At 41.1% G+C, this 9,473-nt stretch overlaps 1 protein-coding gene across 1 annotated transcript in view; it reads left to right on the forward strand.

Moving 5' to 3' along the window:
• Positions 1 to 323: 323 nt before the first annotated feature.
• fat2 (FAT atypical cadherin 2) overlaps positions 324 to 9,473 on the forward strand; it is a 139,208-nt gene continuing 130,058 nt past the window's right edge. Inside the window, exon 1 of the mRNA XM_008306183.1 lies at positions 324 to 503. The gene's annotated coding sequence lies outside the window, so the exon portion shown is untranslated. The remainder of the gene's footprint in view (positions 504 to 9,473) is intronic.

Here is a 9,473-nt window from a genome sequence, read left to right on the forward strand (position 1 = left end):
CACACACACACACACACACGCACACACATATGCACACACCCTAGAAGCACAGTCCTGGCCAAGGCCCAAAGGCCTGAGCCCACAGGCAAGGAAGGAGGGGAGGCAGCTCACAATCTGGGCACATGGAGGTGTGTGTGTGTGTGTGTGTGTGTGTGTGTGTGTGTGTGTGTGTGTGTGAGTGAAAGAGAGGAGGGACAGTGTAAGAAGTGGGTGGAGATGGGACTCCTGAGGGAGTGTTGAGGTGTCTGAGCAGCACTTTGGTGCACAGCCTTTGAAGGCACTGAAGTTGAAGTTAGCGGCAGCAGAGACACTCTCCCACAACTCTGTATGTGTGTTCTTTACGCTCTCTTTTCTCTTTTTCCCTCATGGACTTTACACCAAACCACCATGGGAGTAGGCTGGTTGTCGCCGTCCTGTCAAAGGATTTTGAAAGTTCCTGAAGCGTGAGGAGAGGGGAAAAAAAAAACAGATATTCTTGGAAGAGTCACCTAACTGGGCCTCAGGTAAGTTTGCCCTGCTGCTCATGTGCTTCACTGCACTTCACACTGCTGTCTATTGTGGAGAATAACACCACTATTTACTATGATAGTATTGCTAAACACTACCCAGACAGATGTATAAACAGAGTAGAAGTTCCTTGGAAGAAGAGGCAAATTTATTGCAACACATAAATCTGACGATTGCCGGAAAATAATTACGTTTTGTAAAAAATGTACCCTTAACACTGACAGTTCTCGCTCAGAGCGTTTGCAAGGGAGAAGGTGTGGAGAGCAGCAGTGCACATGTCAACACATGCAGCTCTTGATGTTTGAAGATTTGGTCAAAGATTTCCTCCCTTTTCTTGTTTTTCTGTCCTCGGGCTGATTTACAGTGTGAAAGAATTGAATTTCTCAGTCATGAATCATGTATTCTTCATGTGTTGCAATGCAATGAAAGGAGCAGGAGGAACATTTGTTGCTTTTCCAGTGACCCTCATTTTAGGAGCTGGCTTTTCCCTTCGGCTGTCACTTGCCTGCAGGGTCTGCTTGCATGGCACATAGTATGAAATCGATGATGGCATTTGTGATGGATAGACGCCATGATAACCTTTAAGGACTGACCAGTTCATTTCTTTCAACGCTGACTTTCGGTAATGGAAAGTGACACATAGGTTATTATTATGTAAACAGGGTGAAAAAGAAAACAGCTCACTCTTTCTAGTGAACCTCATTTGACCTGAAAGTTGCCAGAGGCTACGTTGCATTTAGATGTTACTTTTAGCTGATGCTTTGATTTTAAGGCAAACAGGCAAATCCTTGTTTTTTGTGACCCTGCAGTGACACTGTACGTCTGATGAGGCAGTAAAAGTTGTTGTAGGAGGATTAAGTCGGTTTGATTTTCCCATCAGCTAAAGTTTTTGGAAGATTTTCTACAGGAATGCTGAAGCATTACAGTATAGCACGTGCAACCCATTCAGTCTAGACAGAGAGCTTTTTGAATTGTCTGATGGGTAATTTGGCAAAAGTTGACCCTCATTAACGACAGTGCTGATAACACGGCTGTATGGAGTCGTCGAGATAAAGTCTGGACTTAGCTGGAGGGTTGGATAGAACTGCCTGCCATAAAAGAAAGATGAATGCTACCCTCCAGCAATTACGCTGGCCTGCTGGCCTCTTGATCTGACCGACTGAATGTCTCGCTGCCTTAATTGCTGGCTGAGTGTAAGCAGCAGTAACTTACCGGCAGAAGTAATGGAATTAAACAAGGGAAACACCAAAATAGTGTCATAGTATTAGGGCAAAACTACACTGAATGCATCGTGTTTCAAACACACACAAGGACCTGTCCACCCCCTCCCCAAAGACACACACTTATGGACCCCCTCCACTCCTGCTCAGCTTCCATAGCCGGGTCCGAATGAACCACCTGAATGACTGACAGGCTGCTAACAGTGAATGCTGCTGAGACACGTCTGACCGCCCGCGTAATCTTGGTTATTATGTAATTATTTGCTGTGAGACCAGAGTCACCCTGTGGGTATGTGGATGTACATGGAGGGGCCATTTCACTGAAAAAGGACACCCCCAACCCCTGAACTCAACCTTGCACCCTTCACACGACAGGACCTAACCCTACAAACAGCAGCTCTGAGAGCAGAGGCTCAGAATAATACAACAAAAGCAGGCTGCAGCACAGAGCAGTGTGGCATCAGGGATACGCGCTGCAGAGAATATAATAGCAGCGTCACTGTGTAGCAGATGCTCAAACAGTCTGCTTTGCTAAGTGCTCTACTTTGATCTCCCAAAATGAATGTAAAGGGGTTAAATAAATGCAATTTACTGTCACACTGTTTCCCACGTTGACTTTAAATGTCTTTCCCTGAACATTTCCATGACCTCAGACTTTTTATGACTACCTCCGCCGGTGCTCCACCACAACTTTCGCAGATGCTCCGACAGTAAAAGTTGTCATTGTAGAGCAGAGCTGGAAGAATTATCCGGAGTCAAAGTTTAACAGCGAGCTATAAAAGTTGTGATTATTGGGTATGGTGCAGAGAGAAGCTACTTAAAAACAAAAGAAACACATCAGAGAAAGCTTAGTTAACATCTTTCATCTTGGAGATTCTGTTGCTTTATGACCCAAACTTCAAAATATAGTGTTGTTGTACAAAACTGTAGTGTAGAGATGGAAAGGCTAAACTTTGCAGTGCAATATGGAATACAGTGCAAGTGGTCCTGTGTGCGTTTGTCTTTGCACATGCGAACCAGTCATTTCCCTGCAGTTTATATCACATATCTAAGGCCGTTTGAGGGCAAACCTCAACCTTGTGGGGTAAAGAGCTGCCCCTGTAGAACCTCTTTTAGGGGTTTTCAGGTCTTGATGCAGACTGGTAAAACACAGAGAGGAACGAAAATGCTGGTTGGTGAAACTTGGAGAGGACAACAATGTAATTTTCCTGCCCTCTTGTTGTCTTCAATAGCAGTCTTCTTCTCTCTAGCGTCGCAACCAACAACATAAAATCCACCATATTGGCAAACAAAACAAACCCTCCTGTCATAGAACTCCCTGTTCTCACAGAACTTTAATAACATCCAGTAAAGACTATTAAAAAAAAAGATTTTCCTGAAAATTGTAAATATCACAATACATTTTTGGAAGTTATATGGATATTTCCCCTAAATGTGGCACGCAATAGAGTTTTGTATAGCAGAGTTTATCACAGCAGAGATGAGTAGGACATAGGGGGTCGACGATCTGGACGATTATCAGATTTGATATTTAACATTTTTCCGTTTTTTTTCCCCTACCGAGTCCTAATAAATTAATTTTAAAATGTGCTGCTTTGGCTGTGGTGCAGCCGCCTCTCTCTATCTGTAGTCAGTCTGTGGTCTTGTATCTGATTGGTTGCACATCACGTCTTAAGGCTGATCAACACTGAAAAGTTCTCTTTTAATAAAACATTTGGAAAACATATATGTACAGAGGCATGTGTATCATGTTTTGTTTTGGCATTTATGTTATTCTGAAGTTTGATACCAAAATTTTCTCTATAAAAGTGGATCAATTCCAAATATTAGTCTCCTTGAATTCTAATAACTTGTCCAGAAAAAAACTATCAAGCGTCAAACCCTCGTAAAGTCAGCCATTAGAAGCGTTCCTCCTCCTAATTCTGAAAACTTCCTGACATGAAGAATAAGTCAAACCCCAAATATTAAATTCTGCAGTGATGCTGATATGGAAATTAGCCTTGTGCTAAATCCGGCGTATTTACGGCAACCTACGATTGTACATACATTAATACGCACTGTCCCGTCTAATAAACAGATAAACAATGTTGTTTTCCAGTTTCTGTGCATCTCAGGGTGTTTTTGCATTTTTTAAACTCAGAATCTGGCCGTCTGTGTTCCCAGGGTTTTGTCAGAGCCCTCTTTGCTCTTGACAGGGTTAAGTACTTTGAGACCAGAGCAACACAGGCTGTTAACTCATCCCAATATAACCTCACAGCTCTGGTTTTGGCCCTCTGTGTCCCGGCTACATGCTGCAGTTATAAGCAAGGTTAGGTCGGAGGCCGCGCCCTTCTCAACCCCACAACTCTTTCAGACAGAGGTTAGCATCGTAACTTCGCCCTAACATAATCCAGGAGGTCAGTTCTGAAATTGCACTTGTGCACGGGGTGTTCGCTGTGAAATTTGCTGCTGACGATTTAATTTGTCCAACAGTCAACTGTGGTTTCATCTTTCTTTTACGCAAAATGCAACGCGAACAAGATTTGATTTTCACAAATTGATTGGATTAAATAAAAGTTGCATTTAAGGAGTGCTCGGAGGAAAGTGGAATGATGCAGATTATATCAAAAACCGGTTGTCCTGCCATAAAGCAGCACAATTCTGACACGCTTGTAGAAAACATGGATTTAGCGTACTTTTGTCAGTATAGTCCAACACTGCTGCATGTATGAGAACAGAAGAATGATTCTCAGGGAAGCTGGTCGTACAGAGGTCAGAGTCATCAAGCACTGAGGACAGCCATGTAGAAAAAAGGAACAGGAGAGTGCTGGGAGGCAGTTTCCATTAATATGAACAAGTTAGAGCGAGGAGTGGGGAATGATGGAGGCTCTTCCGGGCTCAGACTGTGAATGGTCAGCTTTCAACATGAGGGCGCATCTTTCACTTCTCTCATGAAGGTTTTCTAAGATGCCGTAGATATTAGCTGTCTTGAATAGGCTGCGTGCAATGTGACTGACAGTTCCCAGCTCGTAGATAGCAGCATAAGGGTTCCTCCTCTTTCATACACTGTAAAAATAAAATAAAAAACACCTTGCAAAAAGGTAAAAAGGCATAAATCTGGCAACTGTAACGTTCAAAAACTGTAAAAATACCAGTAAATATCTGTAAAATAGTGACATTTTCACTGATTTAAATATAATTACTTTTTGATGTGAACATTATTTACAGTTTTAGCATTTTTATGCATTAATGGGCAAATTTATAGTATTTTACTCGTTATTGTCTGTAATCTAATAAAGGGATATTATAGCTCATAAAATCTCAACCATCTGTCCTAACCCGTTCGCTGGAGTCGACCATGCAACACGAACGCTTCAAGCAAGTCAGAAGGCATAAGGAGACAAGGCAGAGCAGTCAAGTAAAAAATAATAGAAATGATGTTAAGTTAAATGAATAATTAGCTAGAATAGGATGCGTATCATACAAAGGAACTACACGATTTAAAATTGAACATTAAAAGTTAAAAATCATAAATTAAAGAATTAACAAATTAAAGGCGACATCACACCGAAGAACCAGGCAGCTAAAATTAAAATAAAACAACAGAGAGCATATAAAATAAGAGACAGACTACAACACTTAAGCTAATTAAAGCTAAAAGTAAACGTCACAGAAAAGCAAGTCTATAAAAGGGGGTTTTAAGAAGTGATTTAGAAGACGTTACTGACTCCACAAGCCTCTTCTCCTCAGGCAAGTCGTTTCAAAACCGAGGGGCACTTGTGGGGAAAACTCGGTCACCCTCAGGTTTAAGCCTTGACTTTGGAGCGACTGGAAGGCGTCCACCTGAGGATCTGAGGCTCATAAGGGGTCAACAGATCACAAATGTAGCTGGGGGCGAGACCCTGGTGATCAGTGATGACTTAAACTCAGTTCTAAAATGAACTGGGAGTGAGTGGAGGGAAGTCAAGATAGATGTGATGTGATGTGATGTCGTCTGTTAAAACCGGTAAGCAGCCGAGCTGCTGCTGTGTTCTGGACAAGTTGGAGGCGAGAGAGGGACTTTTTGGTAATTGTCAGAAAGGAGGGAGTTACAATAATCGAGACGGGACAAGATGAGTGCGTGTTTTCCAGGTCCGGGTGTGAGAGCATCAGCTTCATCTTGGAGATTGTTCTGATTTGGAGGAAGCAAGACTGGCTAATTTTTTTTTAATATGAGGTCTGATAACGAGCTTTACGTTGGTGGATAATGGACCGAGGTTGTCGGCAGTGCAGGTTTGGCGTGTTAAAAAGTAAGACTTCAATTTTAGATTTGTTTAGTTGAAGATGGTTTCCAGCCATCCAACAGTTGACGTCAATAAGACAGTTAAACACAGCAGCAAGGCCTCCTGGATCAGCAAGTGTCAGCTGGAGATACATCCGTGTGTCATCTGCATAAAAGTGAAAGGGGATACAGTGTGGTGTTGGATTTTAAAAAATTAGAATTAAAAAAGTACACAGAAGTACAGTGTTGTGTGTCGTCAGGACCCTGGTGTGACATATAAACAGACAACATGGTGCAAGTAACATATAGTTTGACCAGAGACGGTTTGGTTTAAAATCGAACCATTTAACAGCAAGTTTGAAAGTTCTTTGTTTTCTGCGTTACCACGGTTATGAGTTCAGCCCCATCTAATTATTTTACTCCAAATAGATAAATATATTACTCCAAAAGTAGCAACAGTGGAACATTAAAATCAAATGGCAAAGACATGTTGATTTGAAACACATTTGTAATACGCAACTAATATAATCCATCAGAAAATACACATCTGTCAAAATGTATCTGCAGTTTAGTTGTATAGTAGCTGAACTGTTGGGTGTGTCGATTTAAAAGGAACATTTGTCCAGCATGTACTCGTCTATGTCTTTGCAATGTCCACGACTGTCTCATGTACCTCTGTTGTATATTTGCTTTAAGATGCTTAAAGCGTGTCGTTTCCTATGACCTACGTTCGATGGGGGAAGGAAAATAGTGCAGTTCTTCTACAAATTGGTAGAAATGCACGCTAGTTCTCACAGTTTTAGAAGTTACAGAACCTGAACTTTTCAGATGGAGAAGCTGTTTCTGTGCCAAACTGCCGTGGATGAACACTTGTATGCAGTGTAACTTCAATTTTCTCTGAAACAGTCCTCCAAAATCGATTCACAAATACATTTTAATGATAGTTTGGCCTTGTAGTTGCAGTAGAATGTATAATTTTTCATATCTGTAGGGTCAATAGTTGTTCCCCAAGTTGAGGCATTTTAAGAGGCTCTAAGTCAAACTAACATGTACATACCTTCAGAGTTTGCTGTTTGGTCCAACACGGATCAATAAGGGGCAGTGTGTGTGAGAGGCAAGTCGCATATAGAAAAATTGATGTCTTTCGTACATGAAACAACTGAGCATCATCTAAATGTAAATGTATTCTGTCACTGTTTGGCACTGTATACTATTAAATGGATTTCCATAAGGGATATGTGAAGGAAACAAGTGTTACTGTGATATCTGACCTCACACTGTGCAGAGGATAATGCAAGATGTTCTACAGACAGCAGGAAATTCAAATCGCTGCCAACAATTTGCAGCCTTGCAGCGATACAGGGATTAGCTGTGATTATAGTGTGTTATTCTGAAGGATGAAAAGGAGGACAAACCTCCCTAAACTCAGTTTTTACTCCCTTTGATAGGTTTATGCACGTCTAAAGGCCCCTTCATTCAAACTGGACGTTATATGGAAGTGAGAAAAGCTTTAATATTTACATCCTTTGTCCTGAGCATCCAGAAAACGGCGCCATGTGCTGCTTTACCAGTTTCCTACATTATGCTGTGGCCCTTTGATTGCTCCTCCACTTTCCCGGGCACCGAAAAAACTTTAGCTGGGCTTGAAATGCTAAAAAACCCGCTCTTGTTGCAGAGTGTGTTTTGAAACCACCTTTTATCTGAAGGAGACCAGCTGCTGCAACACCTCGTTGTAGCGCCTAATTGTCAAAGTTGACATTTTCAGGTTATTTCGCTCTGTGATTCTAAAAGGAGAGGAGGGAACATTGCTGTTGCCTTGTAGTCAGCAGATTTTTTTTCACCATAATACAAAAGTGAGCACTTAATAGACTGACACCTGGTGACGCCTCCCCATCCATCATGGCATAATACCACAGCACAGACTCATTACTGGGTTAGATTGCACCAGTGTAAAGACTGCGGCGTTGTTTTTTTAATGGGTACAGAGGAAATTGAACTTGGCAATTATGCAAATGAGAGACGGTCTGAGAGTAAGTTGGGTTCCACGTGGAAGGAAACATGCTCTCTTTGTCGTGACTGAACTGAAACAATGTAAGGATACTGCTTATTAATATTTACTGTCTGGATAGAAAGACCTAACACTTTATGAACAGCACGGTACAATAAGCAGCCACAGGGCCTTTTTAAAGCAGGACTATATCATTTGTGTCATCTATGGCAACACATTTTCCAGGAAGCTTCAGTAACTGATTTACAAAAAGCTACTTAATGATCACTACCACTGAAATCATATTTCATGTTATTTATTTAGTTGCATTAACAATATGGAGTTTTATTGCTTGGGACATTTATTTGTGAGCATAATTATCATATTTCTAAATAAAGCAGTATTTCGATTTATGGAAATTCACCTCAGTCCCTCTGTTTTTCTGCGATTCCTTTGAAACACCCACATCCTAAACAGCACCTTGATGTGATTATGGAGATATTACATTTCAGCCGAATCCCAGCAACGCTCTGTCCTCTCCTTTTCTTTCTGAAGAATGGGGGCGTAATCGCTCGACAAAAACCAGGAAACAGGTTGATGGGATGAATGAAATCACAGAGCGAGCAGGAGGAGGAATAATGTCGTATAGTTTTCAGTGACAAAAGGAAAACCCTGAAATCTTTTCAGTCCCTCATAAGACCACTTAGTATTCTACCACAATTTACTGGTAAGGCACCTTTGTGCAAACATATGGAGATAATTACGTACGCCACCGGACCGGCTGTGTGCGCTTTATGATCAAACCACATGCCCTGCCCTCCCACTATAAAATGCCCCTGGGTTTTCAAAGCCAGACTGGCAGGTATATGGATCCATGATTCAACTTGTCCGTGGTGCAGCGGAGTCATCGCAGGGGAAATGGATGACTACCTGCACTCTGAGGGAAGTATGCTGTGCGGTTAAAGCTGATTTCCTCGTAGCGCTGATGAATAAATGGGTCATGATTAGAGAAATGATAGTGACTCAACAAGAGCAGCTGCAGATGGCCATTCTATCCCTTAACTGATTTATAGAGGCGTAGTAGTGTAACAAGTTCACGGTTCAGTAGGTAGCTTGGTTTTGAGAACATGGCTTGGTCTGTTTTCGGTACATCGAAAACCAGAAGGACATAATTAATAAATAATGAATAAATAATATTGAATTTCCCTTCTGGGATGAATAAAGTATTTTTCATTTTTCATTCATTCATAACATTACATTTCTTCTATCTTTAAATAAAAGTCTGTCAGTATTGTTGCTACGGCCTGCAAACTGCTAATAAAAATGTAAAACTTGCAGAATAGCAATCAAAATAACACCCAGTGTATCATTTTTGATATGTGAGTTTTGATACCTCTAAATCATCACGGGGATATTTTTTTTTTCTAAAAAACCTGATGAGACACATTAATTCATAACCTTAGCAAAAATGATAAAAATTAATACTCGTATATGCTATTATTATTATTATTATTATTAT

Source organism: Stegastes partitus, unplaced genomic scaffold (genome assembly GCF_000690725.1).
Source record: "Stegastes partitus isolate 25-593 unplaced genomic scaffold, Stegastes_partitus-1.0.2 Scaffold45, whole genome shotgun sequence".
Classification (NCBI taxonomy): domain Eukaryota; kingdom Metazoa; phylum Chordata; class Actinopteri; family Pomacentridae; genus Stegastes; species Stegastes partitus.